Here is a 14,126-nt window from a genome sequence, read left to right as displayed (position 1 = left end):
CCTGCAAGGGAGCGAGAGGAGCTAGACTCTGCCCGAGGACAGAGTGCTTTGGGAGAAATGGTTTCAGGAAAAGACTAGTCCACATGTGGATAAAAGGGACCTAAGACCTTGCCCAGGACCCTACAGTCCAATTAATTAATTTCCAAGCGTGTGGGAGCTGTTTCCTTAGACCAACCTCTGTCAGAAGCTAACTAATGATGCTAAAACCTCATCAAATGAACCCAGTATTTCACCACATCAGCTCCCATCAAGTGAGTTACCCCAGAGGAAATATACAATTTCTAGTGGTACCGAGAAATAGAGGGGACCCCTCCCCTTCAGTGAATCCCCAAAGGAAACTGGAGCATTTGTTACAGTAGAAATAGGTTCGGACTACAATGAAATTCCTCCTCGAGGCCCTTCACCTCCCCAGGTCTTTCGCTTTCCTGAGGTCAATTTTAAAGCATCTCATGTTCCCTGAAAGCTGCCTGAAAACCTAGAATCTCAGTTCCACCGAAACAAGGAAGGCCGGTTTGAATCAGAATGTGGAATGAAGGAAGGGAGGGAGGAAGGAAACCAGGCAACATGAGATGGTGGAAGAAAGCTTTCAGCAAGATCACAGAAAGCTTGGGGTGCACAAAAGATCTGTTCCTTCCTTTGGCAAATATTTACAGTGTATCTACGAAATACCACGTGGCCTATTAAACACACTCGCTAGCTGCTGTGGACACAGATTAATTAAAGGCAGGCCCAGGGACTACCGTGTACTCTGTGGTCCCCGGTACCTGACTAGCTGTGCTGTGAATTTGTTGAGAGCAGTAAGCAGACACTGACCCCTTTGTCAAATGCTTCTTATCGGACTTGGCTGCAAAATTCAACTTCGTGTCCTGGAATCCGCTCAGTTTCTCTACTTTCATACACTGCCAAGCCCTGTCCTAGCAGGGATCCTGGTTGTCTCCCTCATGTCTTCGCCCGCCCTGCCTGAATTAGGGCCTGACATACAGCAGTTTCCCGATAAATAACTGCTGAATGAGGGAATGAGTGAATGGAGCAATCAATTGTTAAGAAATCAACAATTCCCTCAGTCAGAACTCCCAACTGTATATTTCAACCTCCGATGTTACTTAGTCCTTTATTTCCTCACTTACCTTTAATTTGCTTTAGTTTTACATTTATATTCATAATAGGATTAAATAGTCATTTGTTTAAACACAGTAATTAAGAGAAATGCTGATTCTCCAGTCTGTAATAACACAAACCAAAAACCTTTTTTTCTTTTACCTGTCAAGAGGTAAGAGTCAAAGAGAATGCTACTGTAAGACTTCCTATAACTACTCTGACTATTACTACTACTAATAGTCGTGCTCGACTAGCAACAGTAGGCAAGATTAATCAATAGTGTCTACTTGCCCTTCTGTGGTCAGCTTTTCTTTTAACAAGGGCACAGAGGCCAGTATTGGGGGATTTAGGGTTAAATTTTTTCTCTCTCCCTTTAAACACATCTGCGGAGCCATAACCAAATAATAAAGTACTGAGAGAAAAACCTGCTTTCTAACAAGAACTGAAACGTCCTCATTACTTCTTTCCCTGTCGGAGTGTTAGTGTTTTTCCACTCTTTATGACAGCAGGCTGTCTAGCCCTTCTGTTCTTCTGGCCAGCAGGCAATTGGAAGTTCCCTATTTTTCCCTGAAAGAGACAGAGACTCACAACATCAAGTTAGCATTTCCCTAAAAACCAGAAACATCTGTTGCAGTTGTAAGTAACTTGCCTTCCGAGGCTGCTCAAAACATCCTGCAGAACCGCGCCTGCACCCACCGCTCCGGCCAGAAAGCAGTCACTGCGTGAGTGACACGGTGAGGGCACGGGACAGGCTGAGTGAGGAAGGCTATGGCTCGGGGCTCTGTATGACGGCAGCACAGATTCTGACCCCCTCTCTGCGTGACCTCAACCTAAGCAACTGGCTCACGGGGTCACACAAGAGCATCTTCGCCCAGCCAGCGTGGCTCAGCAGCTGAGCGTCAACCCAGGATCCAGGAGGTCAACGCTGGATTCCCAGTCAGGGCGCATGCCAGAGTTGTGGGCTCAGTCCCCAGGAGAGGGCATGCAGGAGGCAGCCGGTCAATGACTCGCTCATCATTGATGTTCCTCTCTCTCCCCCTCTCCCTCCCTCTCTCTGAAATCAATAAAGATTAAAAAAAAAAAAAAGTGTACACATAAAATGTGTTTCTCTTCAGAAAGTTGCCATCCTTCTTACTTCAACAGCACCCTCCCCCCCAGAAAAAAAAGGCAAAAAAGTAACCAATTCACCAGAAAAAGACCTGGAGAACTAAACCAACCCTGCAGATGGGCTACAGGAAATGCCCCATTTCTGAATCAGGTTCCAGTGCTACTATCTGAAGGTGTTACAATTTTTACACACTGAATGATTCTGGAAACAATTAAATTTTTGCCACAGATCAGATTTTTTGTTGTTAAATAAAGTGTTAGACTATGATCCAATTTATAATAAAGAGGTTTGGCCTACTGTCCCAGGTACTGCATGCCACGAGGAAGGAAATTAGTCAATTTTCCAATTAAAACAAATGTGTCTCAGTCATCATGGTGCACACGGGTGAAGGAAAAATGACCTCAATTGCTGCACTCTGCATTTCTACAGAAACGTTCATCCGAGAAGCTCAAAGCACTAATTTAATTAAACCCTCAGATACTCCCACGAAGTAGCTGTGATTATTTCCATTGGACAAAGGCAGAAATGAAGTCGCAGAAAGATTAACAGACTTGCCTGTGGTGACACGGGGAGTTGCTAGTAGGAAGTCAGAATAAATCTGAGACCTGGAGCAAACTGCTCTCTGCAGTCCGGATCAATAATCTCTCAGCATCTGCACATTCTCCCAAAGCCTCACCCTCCTGACTCCTGCCTGTAGTTGGACCACTGATGACTTCGTTTCCCCAAAAGCTGGGGGAAAGTGAAGCACATATTATTCAGAAATGTTTCTGATGTGCATTCTCGCACCCCACGTTCTGGGATGGCATTCATTTGGGGCAAATGCTGGTGGTGTTTTCTTCCGAGAAGAGTGGTATTTTCAAACACTCTTTGTCAACATGTCCTCTCTCTCTTTTTTACATAATTAGGTGGCCTAATCCCAGAAAGCAAGGCTGTTTGCTTTTAATTAAGGAATGAATTTGTGCATCAAAGTTTCATGGGGAATTCTGCAGCATCGTCATCTAATCTCCCCTTAATGAACTGGGTCTGATGCCACTCTGTTTGCGTTAGTCACAGTGCATGCAGCAAGTGACTTAAGAAGTATATTGAGCAAAGGAAGTTAAAAAACACCAGGAAGCAGTCATTATCGGGGGGATGGATATTTAGACATTTTCGAGGGCAAAAAAGTCCACCCTCATATTAAATTACTACATACAATCAGCCCGTCTTTGTCAAAGGTAGTTTCTTACCACTGTTTTCTTACTTTTTAACCAAGAGGCCTATAAGCCTTTTCAAAATATAACATTTCAAGAGTTGGGGGAAAAGAGTCGGGGGCTAACGAGTGACTGGTAGGATCCGAACTCAGGACAGTCTGGCCCCAGAGTCCCTGTGCTTGGTGACCACACTGTTTATCATGGAGCCTAGAAGCAGCTAAACCCATGTTACCTGAAGAGCCACAGCTGTGGAAGACCTTCAGCTCAACTCGGGAAAACATGTCAGTGAAACAGCGCCCAGCTGATTGACAGCTACAGTCTGAAGAAAGGACTCAGTTGTGACACCCCCCGACAACGCAACCCTCCCAAAAAACAGGGCTGCAGTGTGTCGATCGAACTGTTTATATGGTCAAGTCGGTGCCCTCATTGTTGCCAAAACCCAGCCTCACTGCAGGTGACATGTCAGGAGCTCTCTGAAGGAGAAATTGCTGCTTTCACTTTGTTCCTATAAATTGTACAAAATGGCCCATTACCCCTGTTCCCTGCGACAGGAAACACTCCTGTGACCGGCAAGCTGACAGCAAGCAGAGTAAAGGGAGAGGAGGGGGCTCCCTGCCTGCAGAGCAGCCTGAGCCACTGCTGTCTCGGCCTCCCTGTTCCTCTACCTTCTCCTGCCAAATGGGAGGGGATACGATGTGAATCCTCCACAGTGATGCAGGTTCCCGTTCACAGGCACGCACCTGCATGTCCACCCTGTGGTCCCAAATCCGCAGAAACTCAGTCTCCTGCCCAGAACTTTGAAAATAAAACCAAAGAGCATAGTCTCCTGGTTAAAAGACAAACAAAAAACCCCACTGAATGCCACTGCATCAGACTCCTTGCCGGCTGAAATCACTGAAAGTCAGCTGCTTTATTCTGGTTATAAAACTCATTTTAAAAACCAGTCTCCCTCTTTTTTAAAAAAAGAAAAAGAAAAGAAAAAGAAAATCTGCTGAGAGTACAGAAAAGAACCTGATTTATTCAGGCACCCAAATCCCACTGTAACAGTGTTTATGCCACGGCTCGTTGACCAAACCTTCAAAACACAGCCATGAGCAACAACAAAAAGCTTCTACACATCACATAATTAGCCCGTAAAACAGATGTTCATTTCTTCACACAATGGGAGCATTCTTGGGGGAAAAAAATCACTTTATTTCATTCAACTCAAACACACACAATGGAGGTGCATTTTATAACATTGGCATAAAAATGCACCCAAAATGTTAGTGAGACATCGGAACTGTGTATTGTAGTGATGGCTACAAATGTTTTCGTCTTGGAAGACTGTGCATCAATAGAGACACTACTGAGTCTGCCAAAGTGACCAGGTATTAAGACTTCTCAAGTCATCATCACAGGCAAGGAATAAATGTGCATTATGACGGAATGAAACTCTGGCACATGATTCTGTAAACTAGCTGATGGGGTAGGCTGTACAGGAATCTTTTGTTCTGGTAAAAAACAAGGGGCCACAGATGCACAACTGGAGCGACTCCCTGATCACCTATAGTACTTACTCGCAGAAGTGAGCACGACTCACTCTCAAGTCTCTGCTCCGTTACCACCCTGCTGGGTCACTCTCGAGTCTCTGCTCCATTACCACCCTGCTGGGCCAGCCATCCTGGGCACCCCGAGATAAGATCTTTCACTTGCAGGAGAAGAAATGGGAACATTACCTGCAATAATTCTATAAAAGTAAATTATTTCTACTTTAAAGGACTGCCTCTTATTTGTCCTATCTTTTTGTGAAAACATTCTTTTTGAAAATTAAATGACAGTGATAAAAATGGTAGCTGTTTGTCTTTCTAAATGGCCTTTCTTGGTACATTGGTCTGAATGCCCTCCGCTGCACATGTCTAAACCTAACTCAAGATAGTTTAAGCTAAAAAGAGAATTTACTGGCACATGGAACTAAAAAAAAAAAAAGTCCATGGTCAGTGGTTCAGATGTGGCTGAATCCAGGATTCCACACACATGTAAAAGCTTTGGTCTCGCTCCATCTCTTGGATCTGCTTTATATTTCAAAGGCCTTCTCAGATTTCATGATGGCCTCGGGAGATTCAAGTTTACATGGTCCTAACTGCCAACCCTACCGGTGGGGAGAAAAATTTCCCTTTTTAGTAGGTCCAGAAAAGTCTTCCTGGATGTGGTTAAGTCACATGACTAACCCTGAGCCAGTTGCTGGAGCCTGAGGATACAATGGTGTAACGGTCCATCCACAACCCAAAGTGGAGTCAGACTCTCATGAACGAAACGAAGTCATCATAAGGAAGAGGCGACCCCCTAAAAAATCCGGGTGCTGTTCACACAGAGAAAGTGAATCATTTTGAGTTAAGCAAAAACATCAGCTACCCACTAGTCTTGACTTTTATGCCTGAACAATGTTACATCAGTTTCGCAACTCTTTAAAAAACCTTAGAGCACCCTCAAATCCCCAAGCTAGAAACTGCTACACTAATGTTCTCTAAAGAGTAAACTTTCATTGGGCCTACTAAGTAGTCACAAAAGAATCTCTGGAATTCCAAGCAGCAAATAGGGTGACACTGTCTCTTTTTTCCTCAGCTATTTACAGTTCCAAATCCAACTTTTCATCACTAAAAGCCAAGCACATTCATTAAACTCCTCCTTCCAAAATTCTGAAGAACAAAGGCAACACAGTTATTAAAAACACTGTTGCCTATGAGCTAAATTGCAATTTACTCGGATCAAAATTGAGGGAATAAAGGAGAGAGATACACTCAGCCATCAGCTCCAAAATCATACTGCAAAGATGCTCTGGGTAGAGACCTGGTCTTATTGGAAACCTGCATGTTCTCTGTGCTTGGTAAGTAAAAAAGATATTAGAGTTCTGATGCTCTTTAAGAATAGAGTGGGAGCCCTGGCTGGTGTGGTTCCTCCCATGCACTGAAAGGTTGCGGGTTTGATTCCCGGTCAGGGCACATGCCTGGGGTGGGGCATGCAGGAGGCAGCCCATCGATGTTCCATTCTCATGTCAATGTTTCTCTCCCTTCCTCTCTCTCTAAAAAAAAATAAAATAAAATAATAAAATAAAATAAAAATCTTTAAAAAAAAGAATGGAGTAAGAACTTCCTTTTACTAAAAAATATTTGTAACTGAAAATTGGTGCAAAGAACTTACTGGGATAGTAACCCTTGAAAAGGGAGTCAGAGTGGAGCTCTAGGATACCCTGCCACTTCTTCTGTGTTTTCCGTAGACCGTTTCAAGATCTTGTACATCCCCAAAGACAGCTGGCTTTGGATCATCAACCCAAATTTTTAAATGATTTAATAGGTCCAGTGGGGTTCATTTCCTTAAAAATATACTCTATCTGTGGAGCATCATGTCTTCACAATATAAAAATAAGAAAGTTTAAGAGTGCAAGTGTTTCCTATAGGAACACTGATATAAACAGAGCCTACTGATCCTTCCATGGATCACTCAGGAACCAAAGGACATGCTGAGAGTCTGGACACTCACTCCCCGAGTGGCTGCCGGGCTCATCCCAATCAGTGCTCACTCATTTCCTCTATAACCACAAGCCATCTGTCTTCTATAATGTCCAGTCCACTCAGAACACTTTCCTGAGGGTCTTTTCTCTGTTCTCCTCCTCTTGACCCTTTTCAATGTCCTGTTCTTACAACTATATTTTTACTCTGATGGTCCTCCCCTAGTTCATGCAAGGACTCAATCCTGGCTTCCACCTGCACTTAGGACAGCTTCTCCTCCTGTGCTTATTCCGCCTTTTCCCCAAATGTGGATAAACTAATAAAAGCCAGTATTTTTCTAACACGGTTTCTTTTATGTAATGGTACCTTGGAGAGATTCGAATAATAAGCAAAATCTAAGATTTAGATGGAGGATCAGAACACGCAACACATTCAGTTATTCTGACGAACTAGCTAACCCTTTGAGGGTACAACACAGGCCTAATCTGCCTCCATTCCTTCCCGTTGAGCTCAAGGGACCTAGAACTGGCTGAGAGCTGCTCCCCAGCTAGACAGTAAGCTCCTCCAAAGTAAAGGTAGTTCCTGGTTTTGCATTCACAGCACCAAAGCAGTGTCTGGCCCACAGGAGACAATAAAAAGCTTTATAAAAATAGCAAGTGGTCCAAATGACGAGGGCATATGGTGTGTGCAGGAGGAAATAAAAGTACTAAATGTATGAGAGGGAGTATTGAGCTACATGCTCAGAACTGTGGAAAATATTCTCTACTTAGTGGGGAGCACTGGGGGCTTTGTGCAGAACAAAATGTGAAACACTGGCATGGACACCTGTGCCTTGAACCTCTGGATGGGGCAAAGCAATCTTTGGACCTGGACTGGGCCCAACAGATACCATTGTAATTAGCTCATTATTAATAATAGGAAAGGAGCAGAGGGGGACGGCCAGACATTATAGGCATGTCATCTGGGCAGCTTCACTGGGAAGCTGCAACTCTGCACTCCCCAGGGAACCACCAGCCTAGTGTCTGCAAAGCACTGGGGGAAGAAGCCCAACAGAGAACAGAGGGAAGACAGAGGCATGCCCAGTAAAGCTGCAGGGACTAGGGAAGGTTGCTGTCAATCAAACCTGGGGACAGAAACGGTAACCAGATGGGTGTGGTCCCTGTAAGCCTGTGAAAATTTGGGATTCCCCTAAACAAAGGGGTTCTCGCTCTTGTTGCTCTTGGGCTCTTGCTGTGCTTGACTCTTGACTTGTGGGGCTCTTTCGCTCCAGCCTCCTTGCACTTGCCCCTATGGCCCATGGCTATGAGAGCCCCACGTGTGCTAATGGACTGATGGACTGCAGCGGGAACACACAAGCTAAGCTGGCCTGATGCTGGACTGGACCGGCTCCAACATGGAAAGGAAACTCTGGACACTGGCTCTGATTTGAGCTCTACTGAAGCCCCAGCTACACTTCTGCTATGAAAGGACTGAAGGAAATGGGACTTTGGAAACCCAGGGGTAAAATTCCCTCTACTGTATCTCATCCTCCCATGGGGGGCCTCTGTAAATTCTTATTCCAGGGGTACCCCAAGAATTGCACCCCCAGCAGCAACTGGGGGGAGATGAGGACCTCTCCCCTCCATTAACAAAACCAACATTTTGCAAAGTGTTTTACAAACAACTCTTTGCAAAGCTAACGGAAAAGCAGACATCCTGAGCCCATGACTGATGATTACTGACTCTTTCTAGAGACAGAATCAGTAACCAGCATGTACAGCCAAAGAGTAACTCAGCTTGTTAGCACCAACAGAACTTTCTTTTCTCCACGTAATCATTCCCTTCCTTTCCTCAGGAAAACTCCTTGCCCTCACCTTGTACTGGTACACTACTGGGTTTCTGTCTGAATCTGTTTCTACAACTGCAATTCTTCTTAATCCTAAATAAACACTCACTGCCTCTCATTTCAGCTTTTTATTTTTTGGTTAACAATACAAATTATTTAATGCATATTGCAGCACTCAGAACTGTATCTGTCACAGAATCACCCCCCTATAATCATTAATCACCATATTGACATCTTTACCAGAGCCATGCTTACTTCTCCGTCTATAAGAATTTCTCCCTCATGCTGCACTGACTTATGTTCACATTCAAACAACCAAATCGTTGAGTTTGCCTTTTGTATTTTCATGGCGTTTTCACTGCACAGAGGCTGCAAGAAAATTGCTCCCGCTCTTCGTCTCCTACTCTAGAATAAGTCTGTTTCCAAAGTCGACACCCTGCTTTCATTCCCAGAACTCATTCTGAGTTAGAGACCGCTGAACTCAGATCTATGGCCAAACACAAAACGTTTTGGATTGAGAGGAGCTCCTGCATGGGCCTCCACATCGGGGACCTCTGGCCTGAGTGAGCAGTGGTGGCTGATACATGAGAAAATGGGATGAGTCTAAGCATGTTTGCCCTGTGATCTCTGCAGAAATGAAGAGACTATCACAGAGGAGACCCAGCTCAGGAAGTTGAATAAATGAGCAGGCAGCTCTATGAAGACCACAAAAAATTAATCAGGCTTTGGAACAAGTTTATTCTAGTTTGTATTCTTTGGAGATAGCTTCCTTAGTAGCAGCTAAATGGGGTTCCCTGAGGCCTGCCAAATATCCCATTTAAATTACCATATATTTGCATATGTTGACATACAGAAAAGTGCACTGCCAGCCTACTGAAGGTGTCCTTCCACACTCAGGTAGGTCGGATTTTTCCGTGATGTTTGGGCAACCAGGCATGAGTGATGCAGAACCAGTGACCTCTTTTTGTGACTTAGTGAGTATCCTGGCTGCTCTAGGCAATTCATTCCTCCTTCGCAGGTCTTAGTTTTCTCATTTAAAAATGAATGGGGACCAGCGGTGTGGCTCAGTTGGTTGGGCATCATCCCATGCACCAAGAGGTCACCAGTTTGATTCCCAGTCAGGGCACATGCCCAGTTTTCAGGCTCAGTCCCAGAAGGAGGCATGCAGGAGGCAACCGATCAATGACTCACTCTCATCACTGATATTTCTATCTCTCTCCCTCTCCCTTCCTTTCTCTCTAAACTCAATAAAAACATTTTTTTTAAATAGTAGGTACAAGAAAGAAGCTCTGAACATATTTTTAAAAAAAGAAAAAACAGTAAGCATCAGAGAAAACAAATACAGATTTGTGACAAAGCCTTCTGGTGTCCAAGCCATCAGAAAGTGTCATGTGAAATACTGTCACACCCAACCAGTTCTCAGGACATGTGTGGGATCAGTCTGAACTGAACACCACCTGTCACTGTATTATAAATAATTTTGTTGCACAACCCACTTGAAATAGGGTACGACTTGCTTTATGGGTCATTTTGATGGGCTTTACAAAATGAGAAATGATTCAGCATCGAAATCCCCCCATTACCACTTGAATGACTTCTTCATTTACAGCTGAAGGTGGCAGCTGAATGGACCCCACAGTGAATCCTACTTTAATTATATAAAAAGAAGAAATGCTCAGTCATGCAATGAGTAGGAAAGGACTTAAAGGACTTTATCCAGGCAAAATATACAAAACAATCAGATGCTGATTCATATCTGACTTGATCCTTGACTCTATGTCTCCTCTTAGGACATTAAGTAGAAAACAAAAGCAGTCATTCCAATTTTATTTGCATTTTTAAAATGGGGCATCACTGAGAACGTGAAATGTGTGTCTTTGGCTCTTCACAAACTAGCCCTCACTCTATTTGAGCCTCAAAGTATCTCAGAGTATTTGTTTAGTTCCCATGTTTCTTGTTCAAGTGACAACTCTGTTCTTCATCCATTAAAATTTACTGCCCAGTTTGCCAAACAATTTTTTAACTGAATTTATTGGGGTGACAGTGGTTTGCAAAACCATCCAGGTTTCAAGCATACAACTCAACAAAACATCATCTGCACACGGCATCATGCGCTCATCACTCCAAGTAAAGTCTCTTTCCGTCCCCATTTCCCCCCTTTTGCCCACCTCCACCTACCCTACCCCACCCCCCTTCCCTCTGGCCATCACCACACTGCTGTCTGTGTCCATGGGTTATGCATATGTTTCTTGGCTAATCCCTTCACCTTCTTTCATCCAGCCCCTCTACCCCCTGGACGTGGAGATTATTATGCTAAGTGAAATATGCCAAACAACCTTGAAGTGAGTGTTCATCTGGAGCTACACAGACCTGTATTTGATTCCCAGCACTGTGACTTTGGGGGAAGTTCTTTAACCTCGCCCGGCAAGCCAAGGCTTCTACAGCTGTCAAATTTAAAAACTGATTATTGCCACTTCGTGGGGTTCTTATGAAAATTCTATCTGCTCCATGCACCTCCCTGGTATACAGCACATCCTTACAAACATCATTCGTCAGCTCGATTCCCACAAGGGAGTAATGAGACCCTCTTTCTCCAAAAGCTGGTTTCCCAAACTTATAGCATCCTACCAACCATTCACATCTTCAAGTTCAGTCACTGGTATCTCTCGAGTGCTTAGCTGGCACCTGTCAATCAAATCCTACTTTTATTGAAATTTATTCCTAGTAGGTTAAATGTTCAAGACATCATGTGTCCCTTCCACAAAGTGGACAAAAGACTCATTCTCGAAGTTGCTGCACTGCAGGTATTACTGAGGAGACCCCACAGATTTAAAATGCTGTGAGGCCAGCAGTCCATGCAGACCTGAGGATCTCTTACTTCATCATTCTTGACAATAACCTAAGTAGTGGTTAATTATTTTCTACTTTCCTGACTACATCAAGTGTAAATCCTCAGACTACATTAACCAAAGTCAATAAGCAGAGAGGAAAGAAACACTTAAAAGCCTCACATCTAGACGGGAAGGCTCATCTGACGATGGGCATTTAATCATGTGTGTTATTTTAAAGGTCAGCATTACAGTTCAATTAGCAATTTTATTTATTAGACGCATTTTTCCTAGGAGAATTATTCATCTCAGCTTTTAAAACATGTTCAAGTCCCAATTAAATATATCTCTCGGAAAGGATTCCCATCAGATCTCTTGGTCTGACTTCAAGCTTCTTAATGAAATTGTCATTTAACACCATTAAATTCTGTTTTCTCTCAGTCATCTCTAAGTCATCTCTAACTCTATACAGACATATAGGACACAGAGAACCTCTGCGTAAACAGGTAGATAAGACGAAGGTATTGTATTTAAGTAATACAAGGTAAGTGACCCATGCCCTTTGGTTTATTCTGCTCCAAAAATAATAATAATTTGTTGAGTCTCAAAAAGTTAGTCACAAATGAGTCTACGGTGGTATTGAAGACCTTACTCTAAAATGTCTCTTTCTAGAGAAAATAATTTTAACAGTGTGTCTGCATATGCGGTTTAGTCCATGGTCTGTTATCAGGTCAGACCATGAAGTAAGAGCTGGTCCATGAGCCATTATCCTCAGAAGGCTCTACAGCCTCACTGCAGCCTGAAGCATCAAAAAGCATGTCTGTATTTGTACCTGGAGTTACCTTCAAGTAGGACATGCAAAGAAGTCTCTGGGTTCAAAACTGACATGCTCTCCTGTGACAACAACGGGGACCTGGGAACTGTACCACAGGCAACTGATACAAAACGCTTGCTTCTATTTTTTTAATGATATAAAAATAATTTTAAATCTTATGTTGATAAAAGAAAACAAGTGTGTTGCAACATGGCTTGCCTGAAGTAATGCTCTCTGGATAATGCTGATGCCATCATGAAATGGAAAGTATCCTGTGAAGGTGTGTGGGCCTAATAGTCGATGGCACGGAAGACCGGTGGAATCGGAGAAAAGATGGCGGCCTTTAAACAATAAGGTAACTCATCAACCCCTGAAGGTGTTTTATCTTGTGAATTTTCAGGGCAGATGAACCCAAGAATTCAGAGCTATTTTTAAAACTGTCCATGTCCACACACGTCCCTTGGAACTGTTATTTCCCCTGAAGTCTTTTTTGAACCAACTTGTGGTTTAAACAAATTGTTTCTGAGCAACCAGCTTCATTGGCCCAGTTGTCTGACCAGTTGGCAGTGATTCTCCTTGGCAAACTGGAAGAATTAGCAGTGCGAAGCTGAAAAAATGGGCGACAATGAAACCAAGCTACCTGCCTGGTGACACCGTTTGGTTCTCATTAGGAGACTGCACAGCTCCGTGCAGGAGGCTGTTACAGGAGACAGAAGGCTAGGGCCTCATCAGAGGCTCCTCTGTCGAGCTGAGGTCAGCTCTGCTCCAGACGGAGATGTCAGAGTGCTCCGACCTCACGGAATGGCAAGGCGGGAGTAAATCAGGCAAGATACAGGCTAATTAATCATCAGCCGGTATTATCAGGAGTGTGACAGGCACTTCCTCCTTGTAGCATTTAAACCCCGAGTTCACGTTCCTGCTACATGCGACACATTTTAAACTGTGTTCTCTTATCCATTTAACAGCCCTTACCTCGCCTCCTGGCCACCAGCGGGCTGTGCCCTCCTGGGGAGCAGGGGCTTCATTTAACTAGTCTCTGTGGCACCTCCGAACGTTTATAGCCATTCATGAAAAGTCAGTGGAAGGAATGACTGAATGAATAATTGAAACAAGCTAACACCCGAAAAGGACAACAGGGAGAAAAATCCATGCAACAAGTAGGACAGGTGACCCGAGTTAAACAGGTGCACAATTAAAGAGACATTTCCAAATTATGCCCAAGGCAGGCAGGGCCTTGGAGATGGACGGTCTTGGAGCCAAGTGGCCTCGAGACTGGTTGCCACCTTGTGGCCTTGGGGAGTAACTCACACTTCTGCGTCTCCTTTGGTTATACAGTAAACTGCTGAAAAGCTGGACCACGAAGGGCAATGGCTCAGACATTTGGAAGGTTATTTTCTGTTTGCTGGGATGCAAGAGGCACGCCCATTCTCTGCAGAGTTCCAGCCACAAGGCTTCTCTTACAAGAGACCCTGGAGAGAAGGAGCCACCAGTCACACTGTGGAAGGGTCAGAGGTGGAGCCCAGCCCTGGGCTCATGAATTCTATTCTGATGGAAGGAGGAAAAGGACAGGGAGGTCCCTGCCATACCTGGTCTCCTCATTTGCAAACATAATAACAACAACCAGCTCAAACTGTTTTCTTTAGAATTAAATAATATAAATCAACAAATATATGAGGTATCATGGGTGACATAATAAAAAAACAGAAACACAGCCAGCCTATTTAGGAGACATGAACGAGGGAGTCTTCATTCGTCCATGTAGGAAGGCCTGCATC

The sequence above is a fragment of the Miniopterus natalensis genome, chromosome 19 (genome assembly GCF_054644295.1).
Source record: "Miniopterus natalensis isolate mMinNat1 chromosome 19, mMinNat1.hap1, whole genome shotgun sequence".
Classification (NCBI taxonomy): domain Eukaryota; kingdom Metazoa; phylum Chordata; class Mammalia; order Chiroptera; family Miniopteridae; genus Miniopterus; species Miniopterus natalensis.
The sequence above is the reverse complement of the archived record's forward strand: the minus strand, read 5'-3'. Positions refer to the sequence as shown.